At 37.6% G+C, this 22305-nt stretch overlaps 1 protein-coding gene across 1 annotated transcript in view; it reads left to right on the top strand.

The window, feature by feature from the left end:
* Positions 1 to 22305, top strand: part of LOC134743454 (bone morphogenetic protein 1) — a 477569-nt gene that overhangs the window by 152731 nt on the left and 302533 nt on the right. The gene's annotated exons all lie outside the window — the stretch shown is intronic.

Here is a 22305-nt window from a genome sequence, read left to right as displayed (position 1 = left end):
TGTTTTTTTCTCATATTTTGTGATAATAACATAATTCATTTAACACATGTAGACAACGACATTCGAAAAATCCAGTTATTTCAACTGTTATTACGGTAATATAAAAATAACTGTATAGGAATCCAGTAAAACGGTAGGATGAGGCAAGGAAGCAAAAGTTACATTTCTCTAAGTTGTTAGATAGGTAATGAGTTAACGACATGCCAGGGCCACATTCCACCCGGCACGTCAGTGACATGCCTCTTGTTATTAAATAACACGTCGCTACTGGGAAGATATTTAATGCTTTGATTATGTGTATGATTACAATAATTGGAAACTGTACAGACAACCAATTTGACCTTTGGGTTGGGTCTCTTTGTCCGGATGACAATTAATATGAAAGTCATGAGAGATGTGATGTTACTGTCACTGTCACCACTCATAACGTACAAAGGGGCACCTACATACATAACATGAAGTTAATACAGGGTTAGGTAATTAATTTCCATATAATACAACAGCTGCTGTAGATATGTAGTTAGGATTTTTATAGATAACCCATTTAATTGGTACATTCCGTCGGTTTTTTATATGTTAATAGAGTTAGACCAAGATAAGTCTGCAACGATTTTTATAGCATACACAGTGCTAGGGTTATTTTAAACGTCAAACTTCTTTGAAATTATGACGTATAAATAATACTTGCACTGCATATAGTGCATATGCTATCAAAATCGTTGTAGACTTTTCTTGGTCTAACTCTAGTGACAAAATGCTCTTGTTAAATTCCAGTTTCTGACCTAGAAAGCCGACCGGGTCTGTTAAATACTTAAAAAAACCATGAAATTTTCGGACCATTTTTTTTTGATTTTGATAATTTTATTTACTAAAGTTACGGCAAAAGTCACCAAGGAAAGTTTCCAGCAGACTAAAGGATGACTCACATTAGACCGGGCCGTGACCGGGCCTGAGCTTCCGGCGCTTCGTTTTATATGGAAAGCATCACGTGATCACCTGTCATGTCATAGAAAAGTAAGCGCCGGAAGCTCCGGCCCGGTCTAACGTGAGTCATCCTTAATACGTCTGAAATGTAGAAAGAGTTTTTAAATAACACACGCGGACATCTTGAAAAGTACTTCGTGTTTGTAAATATCATCATGGCTTACAGTGGAATTTATCAGAAGCAATATATTTTTAAAGCCACGGGACTGGAGCTTAAAAATGACTTCTCAGTACATGATTTATGGTCCTAAAAACGTTGACCTTTACAGGCGTGAAATTGCGGTCTCAAGGCGTTGTGTGGTACTGAGAATGGCAGTAAGACAAACAAACGTTGTGTAGATAAGATATGCGGGGTCGTTTCACACACTTTTTTGTCTTTTAATATACGTAACAAATATTTATATGAAAGTGGGAGAGCCGTTATATGCAATATTGCGGTAATATGCAAAACGCACGCAGTATGCCGTGTGACGTAATGGTTATTATTGGTAATTACATAAAAATAACAGTATTCTAGAGCTCTATTTGTTCAACACACTGATTTAAACTTTCACGATTTTTACTCATTATTATTTATCTCCACGGGACTTAATCGCGTAAAATAGTTTTAAAATGTACCTCCGACGTTTCGAGGACGGCGTTGTCCCCGTGGTCTCGGAGAAGACTGGCTAAAGTTGACATCAACATCTTCTAGGCGCGCGAGTTTTTCGAACTACCCTTCTATTTGTTCAGTTACTTATTTCGTTATATTATTAAGAAAACCGGCCAAGTGCGAGTCGGACTCGCGCACGAAGGCTTCCGTACCATTACGAAAAAAAAACAGCAAAAAAATCACGTTTGTTGTATGGGAGCCCCATTTAAATATTTATGCCGCGCCGGCACCTTGACGGACCAGCGCGGCGTATGTATGAATTTCGCGCCTTTTTAAATAGATTTGGCTATAACAATGGAAGCTACACACAGAAATTTCTTACTTTTCATAATATGGTTGCATATATTATTTTATAGTATGAAACTTATCTTTATAGACTTTAATTCAATATTGGACCTTACAGGACAAAAAACGCATATTAAAATTTAAGCAGCAATCCTATTTTTCTAATTTTCGGCTTTGTCTATTAACTTAAGAATTTAGAGATATTATTGTGGATTTTTAAAACTTTAATTCAATATCGACAAAATAATAAGCTAATTTTAGTTTGACAAAGAAGCACGTTAATTTTTTTTCTAAAAATGTAACAGTTTAAAGAGACATACATAATTTAAACGATGAAGCTTAAACTTTGCACTTTAATTCAATATTCAAAAAGCATCAATCAAAATATATAAATACCTAATTTATACCTAACGCTCGTTCTAACTTTTCCTCTTAAATTACAAATATGCTTAAAAACATGTCCCCTGCCATATAAGCATCACTTTTCCTTCTTTAGAATTATCATAACTTTAAGGTCAAAAATATGGTCCCACTATCGGTCTATCTGTTTTTAGTATTTGTTGTTATAGCGGCAACAGAAATACATCATCTGTAAAAATTTCAACTGTCTAGATATTACGGTTCATGAGATACAGCCTGGTGACAGACAGACAGACGGACAGACGGACAGACGGACAGACGGACAGACGGACAGACGGACAGACGGACGGACAGACGGACAGCGGAGTCTTAGTAATAGGGTCCCGTTTTTACCCTTTGGGTACGGAACCCTAATAAGTAACTATGTATGGTAACGGCACCAATCATGGGACATTTAAGAGAAAATTTGGAGTATTTTTGATATATCACTGACACCCGAAAAATTTCTACCGCTTTATGCGTTAAAACCTGAGTATCCTATTCGTCCTTTATGTTTTTCATTTATTTAACAAAAGATCCCAGGTAACAAAGTGACGTCAGCGCCGTCATAATGACGTAATTATGGCGTCATAATGACGTCGCTGACGTCATAATGACGTATAAATGCTGTTAGGGATAGGCCCTACTGCAATTTATTTCAATATTATTAACAAATTAAAACTGCTTTTTTTATCCAGTCATGGGTAGGTGGAGTTTTTTATTTACGATTTAAAAAAAATGTTCCTAAGTATACCTATAAAAATGTTGTTAACTATCGGAAAACATGGCTATCGTTCTGCTCAGTAAGTGCATGTTTTTAATTCCATTAAATATTTTTCAGTACAACAAATATAGTACACGCACGTGCCTTTCTATTTACGCTCCGACTGTACAAGTGTATAATAAACATTTGCCGTTACCGTAAACACGTGGTACAGTCGGCAAAACAAATGAATTCTCCAACTCGTGAAAATGTGGTCTGATTATTTAACACAAATATGGCTTTGCTGACTGTACGGATGCAGGGGAATAAAATAGGCCATAGTTAATTTATCTATAAGTTCTTAACCCAGAAAAGTACTTAGTACTCGTACTAAGAAAGTAAGTGTCACATAAAATAAATAGTACTGAATATGTTCAACATTTAACAATGGCTTAATGTTCACTGACAATGTGAAGCTGACAATTTTTACAATATAGGGTTGAACTTGTGCCTACATATTATTATTCATTTCTCATAATGAAAATGTGGATAGATAAAAAAAAAACTCATAAAAAACATATACATCAGAATCTGATCAGCCAAAATACAATACAATACAAATATTATTTATTGCTCACCAATATGAAAAGGAACATGACATACAAGTTAAGCACTTAAACTATGATAGACAACAGGCGGTCTTATCGCTAAAGAGCGATCTCTTCCAGAAAACCTTAGGGTAATGGAGACAAGGCAAAAAAAACAAGTTATAATATAAAAAAACATTTTTCGCTCGCTCGCTAAGTTATAGTAACAACGATCCAGAATAAATGTGCGTTTGCGCAACCGATCCAGGAATTAACCCGATTTTGTTAAATTATCGATCGGATCGGAAATGGCGGACTGAAATAACCGCTCGTAATTTAGAATTAAATTACAACGCATGTTATGTTGACCGCATTTGAGGGTTGTACTTTATTGAAATCGTTTATATTATTGAACAAATTTAACATACGGAATAAATTTAATATGAGATGGTACTATGTTAGTTTAGAGCTGATATGTAGTCTCTAAATATTGGCTATGTGCGAGCAGCGAGAACCAGGTGAGAGGGAAACAGATGTTATGACGCAAAGGTTTCATTTTGAATACCTAGGAGTTATTTTAGACGCACAAAAACACCAACGAATACCAAGGATACCAAGGACACGAAACATAAGAGAAATGAAAATAAATATTTCACCTATTTCTGTTTATATTAAAGTAAGACCTTATTTTTCAAAACATTTATTTATTTATTATTATTTTACAGGACCTTTAATTATATTCTTATTACATTAAAGTTTTTTAGTGATATGCCCACGGTATGTTAAAGTCGACAAATCTAATACAAACTGCAGCGGAATCATGGTCGCGTTTTTGTCACTTGTCATATCATGCGTCACTTTCGCACTTACGTACTTGTTAGAGCGTGACAGATATGGTGACGAATGATAGACAGCTTTCCATCTTAGCCCCGCAGGTTGAGGACTGCTACCTCGTTGCTTAAATACCAATTTACTAATTCGAACAATAATAACTGAGTGGACTGGAGGCCAACGATAATAGCAAAAGGAATAAATTAAGTCATAGACGCTTGTATGACGTTGTTCTTATGTAGCCATACCACGACTTGACACTTGACGTTTAAGTTAGCGACTGCGAAAAACTAACAGGCGATAAAACTGCTACCGTGCTAAGCCCGCGGTAGCCGTGCAGTTTCCAACAATCACACGAGTGACGCGAGCGTATCTTGTTATTATTTCCCACCGTCTTGAGTTACCGCGGTCTAACCTCGAGATCTAACGTAACTGTAACGTATACAGCTTTATTAATTACCTGTATTTGTGTTTTAATGTTTTGACAATAATGGCTATCGACTTTACATCTTCATATGTCATTTTTATTGGAGTCGATGGCTTATTCATCGATTATTTGTCTGCTAATCGATTCTTTTCGATTCTTCGATAAATAAATTTTCAACTTTTTATTAATTTAATCGACTAAGGATGGTTTGGGCATCCCTAAACTGGATTGTCTGGGCGATATATTACATTTTTATAAATTTAGAAAAAACTTTTCAGTTCTAGAGACATTCATATATAGCCTATCATTGATACGCCATTGTAACCGGATCACAGAAAAATATGATTGAGTAAATTACTTATAACTTGAGAATAAAAACATGTACTTAGGTAAAAAAAAAAATTACTGGCTAAATAAAACAACACTTTTTTCAAGCCTATTTCCGAAAAACAGCATAATAATATAATTGATGCTCTGATCTAGACGAGGCCGATTATTCCAACCCAAAACCCTAGCATCCTATTTTTTGTAAACTATGATCACGTAAGGAATGTAATTATCTTGGGATCAAATTGGTCAATTTATCGGCGATATAACCAATTTGATTATAAATATTGTGTAATCTTACGTTATTGGACAGAAACAGTCTTGTGTGGTTGCTTATTCAGTATTAGTCTCAGAGAACGGAATTCAGTATAACCTCAATATGTGTAACAACTGTGCTGATTCAAAGATCGCATTATAGTGGTTCGCTAGAAGCTAATGTTATGCGTTGTTTGATATTGTTACTGATCAGGAAAATTAGGATCTACTTAAGGTGAAAACCTCATCAAAGCTTTTAAATCAGTTCCTGTATGCCAACGGGATAATTGAGCATCTATGCGCTTATAAACATTATCATTAAAAGAGTTGGAATTTACATTAAGTAGTAAGCAGAATAAATTGTATCCGTAGAACGTTATTTAGATGCTTATAAAATAAGGTTAACGTTGGTCTTTATACCTCACTACATTTGTAAAAAATGACTGAAATGAAGCATAATTATCATTTACCTTTACTAGCGCTATTCAGCTTTACGTCCTAGCGGGATGAGCTCCATCTACTGAAATTGGTAGTAGGCTACAAGCAACTAGTTAATATTTAAGTTTTTACTGCGTCCGATATAGCTTCTTAAAAAAGCTTCTTAATAATTTACTATTATTCAGGATTTGTCAGTATACGATAATTATGTTAACTTAGAAATCCTTGGTTTAATCTTTGGTATGTCCTCGTCCAAACAAATCGGCTTAAAACTCGTAAATCAGTCTAAAGTGTGATTTAGACGTTTTCTTGATTACACATGGTCACAGAGCTCTTACTAAACTACTAGATGGAGCTTATAGGTGTGGGTATGTGGCTGTATGGGTATGTGGCTTTCCATGATGGACCCTTTTATAATGGAAAGCCACATTGGTACATATAACAACTCGTGGTCACCACGTATTCATGTTTTCATACTAATTTAATATAAATACGCAATTATTTATATTAATTTAGTTTTATAGTTAGTTTAATATTTAGGAAGAGCTCTTAAGTAACAATCGGACACTCACTGCTTACGACTTTGTACGTAAGCGATTGACAGATATTAACATAAAAAATGTTCAAACATAGGTTGTACTGGTAATAAAAAAAATGTGTAGGGTGCATCAGAGGCGTAATAAGTGGGTACTTAGTGTCCGACCGTTTCAGCAGATTTCGGAATAAAAATTACTAGTGATAAGGCGCGAGGCGATGTATTTAGGTATTTTACGCATAAGTATACATGTCATACAGTATGAACGTCTATCTGACCGCGAGATTTCGTAAACGCTTCATAATGCGATGTCTATACGAGGTAGTCTACAAATGCGATATACAGTAGCTCATTAGTCACACACCCGTGACCAACACACGGTCCGGTAGCCATAATTTTTTTATTTATCGATTTCTGTTAAACGACTTCCAAAAAATACTGAGAACTTTGTCATTTATCTACAGACCGAATACATATTACTTTTTTTTGTTAGGAAGCTTTCATCCTTTTAAGAAACCCCTTTTGGTTCCTTTTTGTAAAGCTGATGGGTTTTGGACCCATCAAATTTTAGTCATATTCCAATTATTATCCTTCAGCTGAATCAATCAAATCCAGGAACATCGATTGTTTTTTTTTACAATTTCCTAGTGGTAAAAATTCATCAATTATACAGGTTGCAGAATATATATTTTAAGCGTTGGTCACGCTGAGCTACTTTTCATATAGCATCAACCAAGAAAAGACGAAAACAGTGATAGTTGTATACATTTTTGCTTACTAAAAATATGTTTTCAAATCCGTTTTTAAAACCGATGGAACTTTGCGCTTTTCTGATGGAGTGTGGATTGTGTAAGTAAGTAAATGGCAAATGGGTCGCACACAAAACTGTGTTTGCTTCTTTCCTGTAACCATACCCAAAAGTTAAGGGCTATAAAGGTTATAACAATCGGGTAGCTCTTCCTCGTCACGCTCTCGTTTCACTTTTTATCTGTATCGTAAGGATACAGCTTATTTTGATGGCTCCGTACAAAAAGGGACCTTAAAGCAACTGACCCGTAACGTTGCATTGGTATTGAATTGATGCATCGTGATGTAAGTAATTTACTACGTGGTTCCTGTTCGCCTTGTATGTCGGTGTTAGGTTAGGTTAGGTTGCCTTTAGGGTGCCTTTCCACTGACTGAACCAATTCCATTGCTTGCAATCCAACGTAGCGGAGAAATGTGGATTACAACCAACACATGTCTTCTCTCATCTCCGCTTAAATGGAAAAGCAGCCTTAGTGTAGCTCCTTGAGGAACTCCCAGCTCTGTACTTGACGTTTTATGGCTGACAATAATGTTAATGATAATCTCAATGTGATGTAACGCACTAATTAAAAAGTAAAGATTACATACTAAGCAATGATTTATCATAAGCGTTACAGTCATTACGAGATAAAATTTCTACCGCGGGTATGTACCCTGCCAGTAAGCTTAGTAAAATAAACGTAATAAAACAAACATTCAAACAAATTGTAATTAAATAACAACACGTCAAAATAACGAAACGATGAAGACTAACTAATAGCTAATAGTTATCGATAAAAAAATTAAAAAATATGATGGGTGAATTAGGATTAAAAAGACACAAATCGTGACATGTTTTGTCACTAAACGTTTTATAAAAGCTTAATAGTTGTTTGGACGCTAATAGAAAGATGGGCTATTTATTTAACGCAACGTCATCGTCATGGGTGACGTGACTTGTAAGTTTTAATCCAATAATGTTGTTTGTTCCAATGATGGTCATGTTGGATGATTACGGGGTACCATCACATCGATTGATGGGGTTTAATCTTCGGGTTACTTCAGTATTATTGTACATTATCAGATATATTGGAACGGCCAAGACACCTTCAAGGTGTTTACAATATCTCAACAGTCTCATAATGCTATCAAGACGCTAAAGCGCGTGTTTGGTCGATCCGTTGTATATGATGGCGACTGTTCGCATATTTTTTTTTATATATTATTATTATACCCAGTCGGTGGCAAACAAAAAAGTGTCCTTAAAAGTAATTATTCAAGAAGGTAACATACCTAGTATACCTTGTAGTGGCCCCCAAATAATATGACCGTCCTCGAAAATGACGTCCCTTAGAAACTGACCTACCTCGCCAAGACAAACAGGGGTGTTCTTTATGTCGTAGACAAAAAATATATTTTACGACGTCTTTATACTATTTGACAGCTGTCAATTGTCAGATAAGTTTAGTAATGTATTCCATACCCGTGAGTGTAATAAGTTGCAGTATTGCTACACTAAATCTTGGAGGATATAACCAAACGGAGACGCCTAGTCTGTAATTTGCTGTACAAAAAAGTCTGCCAATTTTTGCGGGGGAGGGGAACGTCACGTGTATGCGTAACGTCAAAATAGCCATGTCAGATAAACGTCAGTGGTCATAGGCCGACTATTTTCGACAGTTCCCCGCTTGTTAATGGCTACTCCGTTTGGTTATATCCTCTTAGCCCCCAAAGATTTGACCGTCCTCGAAAATGACGTCCCTTAGAAACTGACCTACCTCGCCAAGACAAACAGGGGTGTTCTTTATGTCGTGGACAAAAACCTATTTCCGCGGACGTCTTTATACTATTTGACAGCTGTCAATTGTAAAATAAGTAATGTATTCCATACCCGTGAGTATTGCTACAGTAAATAATCATATTCTTATTTTCTGAATTTCCTATAAGTAACCATTATTGGATAACCACAACAACGTATTTTTTTTACCGACCACACAAATTTCCAAATGTTTTAACACTGTCACCCTCAAAAAGTTGCAAAAAACCATCCCACTAAAGTCAAGTGGATCCATATTGGTATGAGAAATAGAAAGGTTACTCTCGACCGTAAAAAAAAGAAGTGCCTCAAGTTCAAGAGTTCCATTAGTAATAAATAATTTAAACTGATAACCGTAAAAGGTCTATGGCGACGGTTCAAGTGGTCCCAACCTGGTACCAATCGATAATGATCTGTATTTCAAAGGAATAAGACTGAAGGGGTTACACAGTGTTATTCATAGTAATCATAGTGCACGTTTTAAAGCGAAAGTTCAAAGCAGTGTTTCAACATAAAGACTTCATTATCTGCCGTCAAAGCAGTTCAACTTTCTACTGAAAGATGCCCAAATGGTATAAATGTATGAGATATAGGATGGATGGACGCGAACGCCGTGGGCATGCCGCGCCGCGCCTCTTCGCTTCGCGTTCGCGAGTTGTTCGCTTACGTAAGACGCCTTTTTAGAGTTAGTAATGCGTGAAAGAGATTAAGATACTGTCTGTCGCGACTTGCCACTTGCATTTTTACGTAGAAATACTAAAATTGCTAGCCGCACATACTAACAGTAACGCTCTTTACTGACCATCGCGTGGGGCTAGTCAAGCAGCTAGCTAACTAGTTGTCCTGCAGTTTGGCAAAAGAAAAAAAGTTGTAAATTGTGTTTATTTCTCGTTGATAGAGAACGCCAATCGAAATTTAAATAATGTATGGAAATAGTCACTTAGACTTTTACATGTCTAGCATGTCGATCATGTGTTATAAATGTTATAATAATGTGCAGTCGCACTAACATGGTAAAGTGATAGAGAGATACCAAGAGATACAAAGCGTTTCGTTGTCGTAGCGCAAGCGTTTGTGGCACCCTGATGTATTTACAATAAAGTTTACGAATTGTCAGTTAATCTGTGTACAAACACCTAGACTATGCCTCAAGCTACCGCTAAGTAATGGAATCAGTAACATTCAACTATTGCGGCCGACAGAAGCCCCGGGCCAAATTATGATTGCTATAAATTCCAGTACAAAAACCACGCTCACTATTATAAGTTAATTGAATGTGCATTCGCAGTAACGGTGTCAAGCATTGCTACGTTACAGCTTTTTTGGTTTGATCGTAAAATTCTTCAGCAAAACAAAAAAAAACTAGAGTCGAACCAAGCTAACTCTGCATGGCATTTACGGCCCGCCTCATAGTACCTACGCAGTCACCGGAGCGTATGGACCCTAAAACTCCAGAGGTACTTTTCCGACCCTTTAAAAACCTGTACACTCCTTCTTAGGGTTCCGTACCCAAAGGGTAAAAACTAGACCCTATTACTAAGACTCCACTGTCCGTCTGTTCATCTGTCTGTCACCAGGCTGTATATCATGAACCGTGATAGCAAGACAGTTGAAGTTTTCACAGATGATGTATTTCTGTTGCCGCTATAACAACAAGTACTAAAAACATAATAAAAACAAACGTGACTTTTTTTGCAGTTTTTTGCGTAATGGTACGGAACCCTTCGTGCGCGAGTCCGATTCGCACTTGGCCGGTCTTTGAAGAACCCCATACCTACTGTAGTCCCTCGAGCAATGTGTATGAAAACCGGTAGTAGTAAGAATGCATAATGCTTTATACCTGCCGTTTAGCACATAACGTGGTCCTTCTCTAATTTTGTTGCAACAACTTCTCAAATAAATAATACGAATAGTACCTTATTCAACAGCTACAAACATAAGCAAATCACAGCCTAATTTTACACACCTACGCAACTTCTCTAAAGCTCCAGCATTTCTTACGCTGATTACATTTTTCTATTTTTAACTAGCAGCCATCACTATAGCCTTATAAATGTAGACGTAATCCGTGCACACATGGCAACTTTAAGCCGCACACATTGGCAAATCCGTGTAAGTGTGCAACACCGAGAAAGAAACGCACGTGTGTGAATGGCACGATGTTGATTGTATGCACGGAAGATAAAGGCTACAGAAGGTTGCGCGGTCAGAATTGACGCCTTCTTAGACGGTAAAGGGCCACCCCCACCCCCAGCCCACACTAGCGTCTTTTGAGCTTAGGCGCCTAGTCGGCGCTATGGAAAATGACGTCGCTGCTCAGTTGCGCCAACGTTGCGTCGAGCAGCAGCCATAGAGTTGAATAGACGCCGACGGTGTTGCCCTGGTTAGTAGAGGAATCCCCTAGGTATGGTGCAAGTGGCGCTAAGTTAAATATATCAAATGCATTGAATTTGCCAATCATGCCATTTTGACATCATTTACAGGGCATCGACTTCGTACCAACATGTACATCAGAGCGAGATGTCAAGAGATCAATGTGTAAAGTACCCTATTATGTGCCTACATTGCTCCAAAATTTACTCCAAAATGCAATATATTTTTTAAATAATTATATTGTGGTATTACGATATATATTATCCTGATTTAAAACAGACCATCGCAGCTATTGTTATGTTATAAAACTAAAATGATGTTGTGACATAGTTTTAATGTATCAACACTGTGTGAGCACAATTACCCAGTGGAGAGTAATGTAGGCACATTCTACGGTACCGCTCCTGCTGTGCCCATATGCTGTGTGTTACGTACGTGTCACAAAAGGAGCAAGAGCGGAGGCTGCGCGTGCGGCGACCCGACGGCACGAGTCAGACCTACTGCGTTAACATCCAGGTTAAAAGGTTATTACATACCGTTTTCAGGATACTTTCTGCTAAGAGGAATAGAGAAAAATGTTATGTCACTGTCATCCATGGCAGCGACGAGATAGCAGAAAGTGTTTAGCGAAAGGATAAATGTAATAACCTATTATATAGGTATAGGTATTATAAGTATCTTTGTGCCTTTAGTGTAGGTAGCGCAAATTTACATAATGAGTTTAGACCACTAGGATTCTAAAGTATATATATTATTAGTTTTTTTTTTATTGTGTGTAGGCATATTACATATTCTAAAACAATCTTTCGGATCGCAACTTCTGTTAATATATTTTTATACCTATTCTAATCATGTTCCAGTCCAGTATTTAATTTCAAACCAAATAGGTCTTATACTCAAACTCAACTAGGACTCAACTAAGGGATAAGTTCGCCTTAGTACTTCTTGCTAATTGTATCTATGGTAGAGCAAAATATGCTCATCTTAGTCATTCGGTACAATAGCAACTGGGCAATAACATATTTCTTAGATACCTAACTGCAGAGAACTCTTAGTCCAATTCACTAAAGGAGGTAAACTAGGTAGTAGGTACCCACTCCAGGAGACAGCGACGTCTGATGAAATCGCAAGACATTGCTTGACGTGTTTGGCAACATCGTGCGACACAAGACACAATGGTACCGTACCTAGTACAACGTACCTACCATACAACTGCTTGACATACGAGACCATCACGAAATGTACTCGTGCCATATAGGGAGCGTGAATTAACTGTAGGGGTCAGCACAGGAGACGTCGGATTTTTGGCGCGAGGCGTAAATGTGTAGTTTATGCTTCCAAAGTAGCCCACCAGATGGCAGACCATCCAACGCGCACGGTCCCTATTGTCAGATAAGATGAGCGTAATGAAATAGCGCATTTTTCTCTATTTTTACAAGCTTTTTATTAACTTGCAATGCATATATGTAACTATATTTGTACGGGTCAAATCTTGCAAGTGAAATTTGACCATCTTTCCGACTTCTAATGAAGATGAAAAGCATACACATATATGTAAGTCAGGCGACAATGCAATATTATGGTACCATCGAGTTGATCTGATGATGGATACAGGAGGTCTGGTGGCCATAGGAAATCTGTGATAAAACAATGCAACCTAATTGTGTTTGGGGTTTTTAGAATTGTCTTGATGAGTATTAGTTGCCTGTGTAAAGAAAAGTATACAGTCAGTGATAAAAATTTGTACAAGAAATGAAATTTTTGCCAAAAACTTTTTTTACGGGATACACACAGGAAGAACAAACAATATTAACATACAATATTAATGAAACAGTATTAACGCTTTTCTTGGCAATATATCTTAAGTTAGGTACATAATTTTTTACACCCTCTTTTCGTATTTTTTTCTAATAGCCGTTTTTTGATTAACCAGGCTCTTAATAGGCTCTCTCTTTTTACTTGCCAAGAAACAGTTTGAATCGATTTCTGCATCTACTAATAATGTTACCCCCGACAACTGATTTAACGAAGTCATCATTAGACAAGTGTATTTTATAGCATCAATTAATAGAAGCATAAATAAATAAACAGAACCTTTCCCTAAGCACGGGACCACCAACGAGCACGCTATACATCAAATTAGGCACATCTCTGACTGGGAATTGGATTCACCGTAGGAAAGTAAGCGTGGCTAACTAGCGTTAAAATTACTGCTCTATACAGATACTACGTCTGAAAGTATATTGATCAGGATATAAGGTGGACAATTCAGTCAGAAGGAATAGAAAAACAACACTGAAAGATTTTAGAAAATTACGTACAGAGTGAGAAGCCTACGGGAAGCGGGAGGCCCAAGATAACATAGAAGGGTCTTGTATAAAACCGGCCAAGTGCGAGTCGGACTCGCGCACGAAGGGTTCCCTACCATTACGCAAAAAACGGCAAAAAAAATCACGTTTGTTGTATTAGGGGCCCCACTTAAATATTTATTTTATTCTGTTTTTAGTATTAGTTGTTATAGCGACAACAGAAATACATCTGTGAAAATTTCAACTGTCTAGCTATCGTCCTACAGACGGACAGACAGACGGACGGACGGACGGAGGAGTCTTAATTAGGGTCCCGTTTTTAGTCTTTGGGTACGGAACCCTAAAAAGAATATTGAAGAAGGAAGAAAATCACCAGATCCGCCCCAAGTAAATTGGATAAGAATGAAGAAGAAGAAAGATTTTAGAAAACCTCAACACTCTTCCGGGAATCGAACAGGGTCAAGTTATAAACGGGTGTGCGGAACCTGTGAACAAAACCGCAAGTATTCCACTCAAATTATAACGGAACCGGACAGTCTAGAATACAAAGTAGAAAATATATCTAAGTAGGTATATACAACCTCACAAAACAGCCGATTTTTGACATGTTGTTAACTAAAAGGGCGCCAGAAAATGTATTAAATTAGCCGGCAAGCTTTCTCAGTTGTCTAATTCTAAAAAATACATTTATTTATCTATATTCTTAAATTAATTTGGTTTCGTAGACCAGAGATCTTCAAGTTTTTGACCCGAGGGTCACATATTTTCCAATTTTCCCAACCTCCCAGTTTTTTACTGTATTATATGGATTTTTGCACTTTTATTGAACCGTAGTTTGAAGACCGAAGACCATAGACAAAATTTCATCGTGCCCACTCTGCCTACGAATCAGGGGTTCGAATCCCGGTTAAGACATTTACCTATTTGTCTGTTTACCACGAACAATAAAATTGGTTCTAAGTTATGGATCTCATCTATACATAAGTATAACTAAGTATATATTTTATCTGTATAAGTATGTATCATCGCCTAATACCAATAACACAACCTTTTTAGTTTGTGGCTAGGTTGACCGGTGTAAGATTGTCCCCAAATAGTTTTATAGTTTCAGATTTTCTTTTCCGACCCATTTGAGTTCAGCCTGTATACCAACAATACGAGCGCACTGGTGACAATATGACAGTTTACCTCTCATTAATGGCGGTCATCAGTCAATGTCAAGACGACAAAGGTCCGAGCGACGTCCAGCCTCACAATGGAGCCTTTCAGAGGTCACGGTGACGCAACGGTTTAAACCGATAAGCTCTATTATGGCGACAGCCGTTGATGTGCAAAGGATTGACCCTTTTGTGGTTATGGACAATCATCATCACCAGATAAAAATATACGTCGTCTACCGATCACTGGCCTGGTAGAGCGAAATATGCTCATCTTAGTCATTTGGTACAATTTTTACAGAATAGGAACTGGTGAATAACATATTTCTTAGATACCTAAATGCGGAGAACTCTTAGTTGTGTTGTGAGCCAGGGTTTGAAACCGTGATCTCCGATTTTGAATCTGCAAGCCTTACCATTCATATATTCTATTTGCCGCCATTTTTGTATTTTAGTGCTGGCAACCCAAAAAAAAAACTATTTGACAACTGAATGTTTAGGGTTTGTAAAAATGGCGGGTTATACGAAAGATCAACGCGTTTTTATTATTGAACAATATTTCAAAAGTAATGAAAGTTTGGCGGGTACGGTTCGAAAATTCCTAGTCGTGTGATCTCTCGATTCGGTGATCAGAATTGGCCACCTAGATCTTGCGATTTAACGCCTTTAGACTTCTTTTTAGGGTTATTTAAAGTCTAAAGTCTATGCCAATAAGCCCACAACCACTCATGCTTTAAAAGAGGAAATTCGACGCTGCATCGGAGAAATTCAGCCGCATCTATGCAAAATGGTCATAGAAAATTTTGACAAAAGAGTGCGTATGTGCCAGCAAAGCCTAGGAGGACATTTACCTGATGTATTATTCCACAAATAACCCTATTTTATGTATTTCAAGATTTTATATACAAATGTATTATAACGAAAAAAAATGTGATTTTCATCAATTTAAAATCTTGCTTCCTTTTTGGGACACCCTTTATATACATATTTGTGCCTAATTGCTGCATGAATTGGAAGTTCCTAAAGAAACTATCTAGGTACTTATAAAAATCAGTGATCATGGAAATAATGGAATACCTATATACCAAGAAACTTTTAACTTTTAATAAGAACTGAATGTTATATTTTGTAGATTATCTCCTTTCCTCAATTGTCTCTTAATATGCTTTAGTATTTACGGACCCTGGTCGATAATTCCAAAATTCAAAATATCATACATAAGGCTATATTTCTTTCGTTGTCTCCATAAGTAGATTGTTAGATTACTCGATCGTGATGTGGACCGTATCACGATGAAAGCAATCACGATTATTGCTGAGACACTTTGTCATACGTACTATAAGATCACGTTTAAAACTGTGCCAGATATTATCCAAAGTTTTTGTGTACTTTATTGCAAAATCAATAAGAATCTCTTGCTGTTTCTCACATCTGTGAGGGTTGCCATATTATGTCATGATTTTTCCTGACATGTCAGGATTTTTGGTACTTTTGTCAGGATTGCGGGGGATATGGAGAGTGTCAGGGCTAGCTAAAAGATTGGAGTTGGGCAGAGGAAAGGGAAGGTTATGCTGTAGCTACGGATGTTTTTGGAATAAGGGATTTATTGGGCGAATTATTTAAAGAAATTACCACCCAGAAAATGTCAGGGTTTTTAGGCTGATGCCCGTTGCTCACACCAAGATTAAACATCTCAGTACTTTACTAAACTTACTAACCCGTTAAAATCGGTAACTAATTATATGTTCTATCTGTAACGAATAACAGTTAATACGTTCACATACTCCAATGTCAGCGTCAATTAACTACATATTTAAGTAACGGTGACGCGTCCGCTGCGCAAGAGTTGTATGTAGAGACCGATTAGTGCCAATAAGCTAGTAAATATTGGCCGCAACTCATTGGAATTCCGCGTGAAGCTATGTTTAACCTACCGGGTAATGGACCTAGGCAATAAGACGGGTTGTGTGAGAATCGTGTTATGGCCTAGTAGCATTTTACCATGTATTGCTTGACGAAGTGTGGAAGTTTTAAAATTACGATGTGTCTGTTATGAGTTAAATGACCATAATTATACAAGATGATTGATATATTCATTTTTCATAATATGGCTAATAGATGGACACTAGAATTATGAATCATACTTAATAAATAATCTCTACTATGGACCCAAACCCGAAATCACAAAAGTTTTTTTTTATGTTATGGCTTTGCATCTTGCTTTGCCGTCCACTTCCTTAGACCCTATCCTTCCTATCCACACATATCATACGCGAACTGAATATAGTCACATAGAGCTTTAATAGGTAGGGTAGGGTAGGAAACAGTGCCTCAGCTCGAACAGTGGCTCAGTCGCCTCAATATCGCCTCTATCATGTAGGAATTAGGTTGAGTGAGCCACTGTACCTGGCAATTTTTTTCCGAGCCTCTGTTTCCTACCTTACCCTACTTGTATTACAATGTGTACAAAAGGTGTACTTTATAAATAAGGCTAGATGCATATATTATAAAGTATAATTTTACGTACTTGTTAAACTCACGTACTAGTTTCACAGAGCAGCACGAATACCATTAATCAGCATTGAGATAATTATACGTCAAATGGAAAAAGATGGCGACCCACCTGACTGGCGCGTGCGCGTGTATTCACAATGCACTAATACAAAGCGAACTGGCCGTTTGGAGAACTTGATCTCAATCCTAGTCTCACCTCAATAGATGATAGTATACGCCACCAGTGACAGCCTAAGTGCCTAAATATTTGGAGTCAAATACGATATTTGGCCACTTTGGTTGTTACTAACTATTTGATGATGTGCCACACATTTAGGTTGCCCATTAATCACTCATAGTCTAAGAGCCATTTGCTCGTTTCAGGGTTAGCCAACTAACTCGGAGTTACAGTACAGTTTAACCCTGTATAAACGACAAACCCAGCAACGCAGAAGTGGCCCTAAGATTCATTTGTAATTCTTGCCAACAACATTATCGTCATACTTATCAACCGAAAGACATCCCTTTGCTGTATAATAACCTCCTGTTTATTACAACAGCCATTTGTGCACTGTCGTCATCTAATGTCCTCGTCCACTTTTGTGGTAGTTTTCTAACGCAGCTTCCTTCATCCACTTGAGAACTTTGTTTTTTTTTTTTTTTCTTTAGCAAAAATAGAAAATTATACAAAACAGAGAAACATAGAAAGAAATAGTGCCACGAAATGGTCTCACCTCAGCATGTTGCTGGCGACTTCCAGCGCTGATCTTCCGGTGAGACCATTGGATTCTTTTATTGGTTCGGTCTAGCCTACTGTATGTAGTGTAGGTTACACTCAAGAGAAATAGAAAAGTTTCACTTTATAAAACTCTCAATTAAACCGCTTCAGTCAAATAGCACGCGGTAAACTGGTTGGACTGAGGCAAAGCACACTATACACATTGTAATAACCCCTGAATTCACCTGCCCGTTTCATAATCATAAATAGCGTCTCATGCGCTCGTGCCACACCATTATTTTTTGTCCAACAGTGTAACAATCCACTAACCTGTTATTACTTAGAAGCACTCTAATAACAGGCTTTGAAGGAGATAGAAGCGAACCAGAAGTGACCTACTTGATGTCTCATTTAAGTAGAGTATGGTTATAACATTATAGTACGGGTATAACAGCTGTACTTGAAAATTATGGCGATGATGACAGACGATAAAAAAGGAAAAATCTTACGCAGTTGTCACACTTGGTTAGTTTAAGGGGTACAGCCTACAATTTAGTTTATTGCTCCTGTCCTGTTACAGGCCGAATCCGCATCCATTGAGAAGACCGCCTTTAAACACATCATAATATATCTTACCAACATCTTTTCTAACTTTCATTTCCTATGGTACCGTAAAATGGGGTGAGTAGGAGCAAAACTGACATTCAAACCTCGATAACATTTTATTTTTACATAGGCAAACTGAATGGTATATAATATAATAAGTGTTCCGGACGTTTGTATTTTAGTTTTTATTTAATTTTGGGTAGTTCCATTTCATAGCTTTGACGATAAACAGGAAAACCCACCTCACCCCGTAGTCCCTCGTAATTGGAGTGAGATGGATTTTCATACAAAGGTGATTTTGGAAGATTGTTGGATCGATTTTTTTATTATTATGAGTATTACTATAGCTCTATTTTAAATATATATTCTTGGGCGAATTGGGGCAGCGTTTGAGGGAGAGAGGTCATGACCCTCGTTCCGGGTCATTCCTGATGCAGAGGCTGTCTGTCGCGGTCCAGCGTGGCAACGCGGCGAGCGTGATGGGCACCTTTGCGTCTGGACGGGCGCGGGACGAGTGGTTGGACTAGGTTCTAGGTGTGTCTTTTTTTTGTTTAGTTTTAATTTAGTTTAGTTTATAGTTAATTTTAGAGTAAAAAAATAGAATAGATCAAACTATTTTAAATTGGAATACATTATTTTTGTAGCAGTAGCCTTAAAAACCCATATCACCCCACTTTCAATCCTTCTCTCCCCATTCATAACCCAACTCTCCCCGCGAACCCTACTCACCCCATTTTACGGTATCCGAATACTTATACTACAGCCAACACTAGCCACAGTAAGAAATAAACTAACGCCCAATAGGCCTAAATCTAAACATATGTGGGCTGTATTACTTCATCGCTCTTTTTTGATTTTTTTGCTTGAATAAGCTGCCATTATACCGGAGACAACATACTTTTCTATTTGATATGGAGGCGTGTGTGTAGGATTTCTGTTTGGTTTGTAATATAGGGAAACATTAGTCAATTGCGACAGCAAACAAACTACTTATTTGACCTGAATTGTCGTTCGCGTTCGGTTTGCAAACAGAAACCGTAGTTGACACTTGACACTGTTAACTGACAATTGGTAAACTTTATTGCGACACATATTAAAGTCTACCAAACTGTCTACATAGACAACTGCTTACGGTTGTTAAAATCCCAAATAATTTCAACTATAGCAACATTATCAAGATCTTTGTACGAGACACATAAAAAATGTAGGCCATGAGAGAATGTACGCATAGTCGCAAAAAGGCCCCAACTCACTTCTGTCTGAAAAAGTTGGTCGCATCCGTCTTTTTACAAGCTTTTTATTAACTTGCAATGTACCTATGTAAGTATGTATGTAATATGTATCTAACTATGTTTGTTTAAGTAAAATGAGCTAACTTAAGGTACTTCCCCTCCAGGTATTTTTTTTCGACACTATATATAACTAAATATTATATATATCGTCGTCGTCTAGTATACCTACAAAACATGCCTCATTGAGCTTATTGTGGGATTAGATCGATGTGTGTGATTAGATTTAACGAGCAAAATCCAAGCCAGGCTGCTGTTTCAAATCCGTGCAAATTGGTGATTACTCTGCTACCGATAAGAAGAGCTCACACCATACACGCGTGCTGGCTATCGCTGCGTCTTACGCAGCGTACTTACGTAGGCGAACAACACGCGAACGCGAAGCGAACTGGCGCGGCGCGGCGCGGCGGGCCCACGGCGTTCGCGTTCGCAACGAAATCGCTCACGTAGGAGTAGGACACTTCTATTAGGTATCAAAGGATTGATTCTTAGCGCGCCGCATCGCTTCGCTACGCGTTCGCATGTTGTTCGCCTACGTAGTGCGCTGCGTATTTCTTTAATGTTTTTATTTGTATGCAGCTCTACGGTTTACAATTTTATAAGTCACCCAGTTAGGAGAATTACTAAGGTTTATAGCATTTAGTCACTTAGTGCTACGTCACTTTTTGTAGAAATTGGATTTATTGTCACTAGAAGCCTGTGCAAGTGTGCATACAGGATGGCCCAAAAATATGTTGACAGAATTTATTAGAATTTTTTCATACTTACAAGTCTTTTACAATAAAAATTAAAACTATAATCATTGAATTAAAATAATACATATTATCTTACATTAGATTATAGACAACGGACAGAGGACAGTGGAGTCTTAGTAATAGGGTCCCGCTTTTACCCTTTGGGTAAGGAACCCTAAAAATCAACGCATTTTGGACCAACCTGTATTTGCTCGCAGAACTGATGGCCGGTGGGGCCGGAAGGTTCTGGAGTGGCGTCCGCGTACCGGAAGACGAACTGCCGGTAGGCCTCCAACGAGATGGAGCGACGACCTGGTGAAAGTCGCGGGAATTCGGTGGTTGCGAGCGGCACAGGATCGGTCGGAGTGGCGAGCCTTGGGGGAGGCCTATGTCCAGCAGTGGACGTCTATCGGCTGACATGATGATGATGATGATGATGTATTACTTAATTATAGAAATAAATAAGTAAGTACTTATACTTTTAAGCTACGATTAATATGTAGACTGTAGGTACTTTTATATATTAAAATACTTATATTAAACATAATTATCTATTATTGTTTATGCTTACCATAAATATCCTTTTAATCAGCAGTTCCTTTATTGCTTTATCCAAATTAAAAACAAGCCGTTCCAGTCTTAGCCTCTAGTTTTGTTTACACCTTCAACACCACAACGATAACTAAAAGCACTTAGTCCCAAAACAATCCTTCGTCCACTTCACTTAAAACTTTTTCTTCAACAAATCTATTAAAACACTCACTTATTTCACGAAATAAATCAGAGTTCATTTAAAAAAGTTTTCCCGCCAACACGGTTTTATTTTAAACACCGGTAACACAGAGACGAGACGCGACGCGTCTTGCCTCGACCGAAGCCGGTTAGACGCTGTTCGATGTCGTTTTGTTTTGAACGCGCGCTCGCGAGCCTTCCAAGTGGACGCAAGAAAATTAAAAAAAGGATTTCAAAGCCAACCCTTTGTCCAAGGTGCATTAAAAAAATTCAAACTAGACTGTTGGCCGCAATCTCGATCTTCAAGGGTCGATGACATGGTTTTTTTTCTTATTTGGACACGGGGAGTAATTAGGATGATAATTAATTCCGTATTGTTGTCTTTAGATGATTTTGAGTGTCTAAGTTAAGGACAGAGGAATGTATCTATAGAGCTGTATTTACATTGTTTTACAATTTGGATATGTAATAGCTTTCAGTAGCGGTGCGTCAATGTTCCTGTTGACAATAAAATGTGACGTTTTCAACCAAAAGGTACCACATTGTCGCTTGTTGATAAGGTTGATTCTAATTGAAGCTATATGGAAATAGCGCCATACCTACTGACAAGCGACAAGTACCCTTTTGGTTGATAATCGCACAAATGTCGTTGACAGGGCCCGTAAAGTACCTACAGTTCAATAGAAATGCTTATTAAATCAAAATTATTTTTAGCTTTTCAGTTCGCTTAAAATTCCGCAGTCGAGTTTTTAATTTTTTAATTAATTTATTTTATCATGACCGTATTGGTTTAATTAATTTGTCATGTACACCTCACGAGCGACGCTATCGACTACTTACGGAATGCTAAATTTAAGTTATGATTTGCA

Source organism: Cydia strobilella, chromosome 8 (genome assembly GCF_947568885.1).
Source record: "Cydia strobilella chromosome 8, ilCydStro3.1, whole genome shotgun sequence".
Classification (NCBI taxonomy): Eukaryota; Metazoa; Arthropoda; class Insecta; order Lepidoptera; family Tortricidae; genus Cydia; species Cydia strobilella.
Note: the sequence above shows the minus strand (reverse complement) of the source record. Positions and strands in the feature narration are given on the sequence as shown.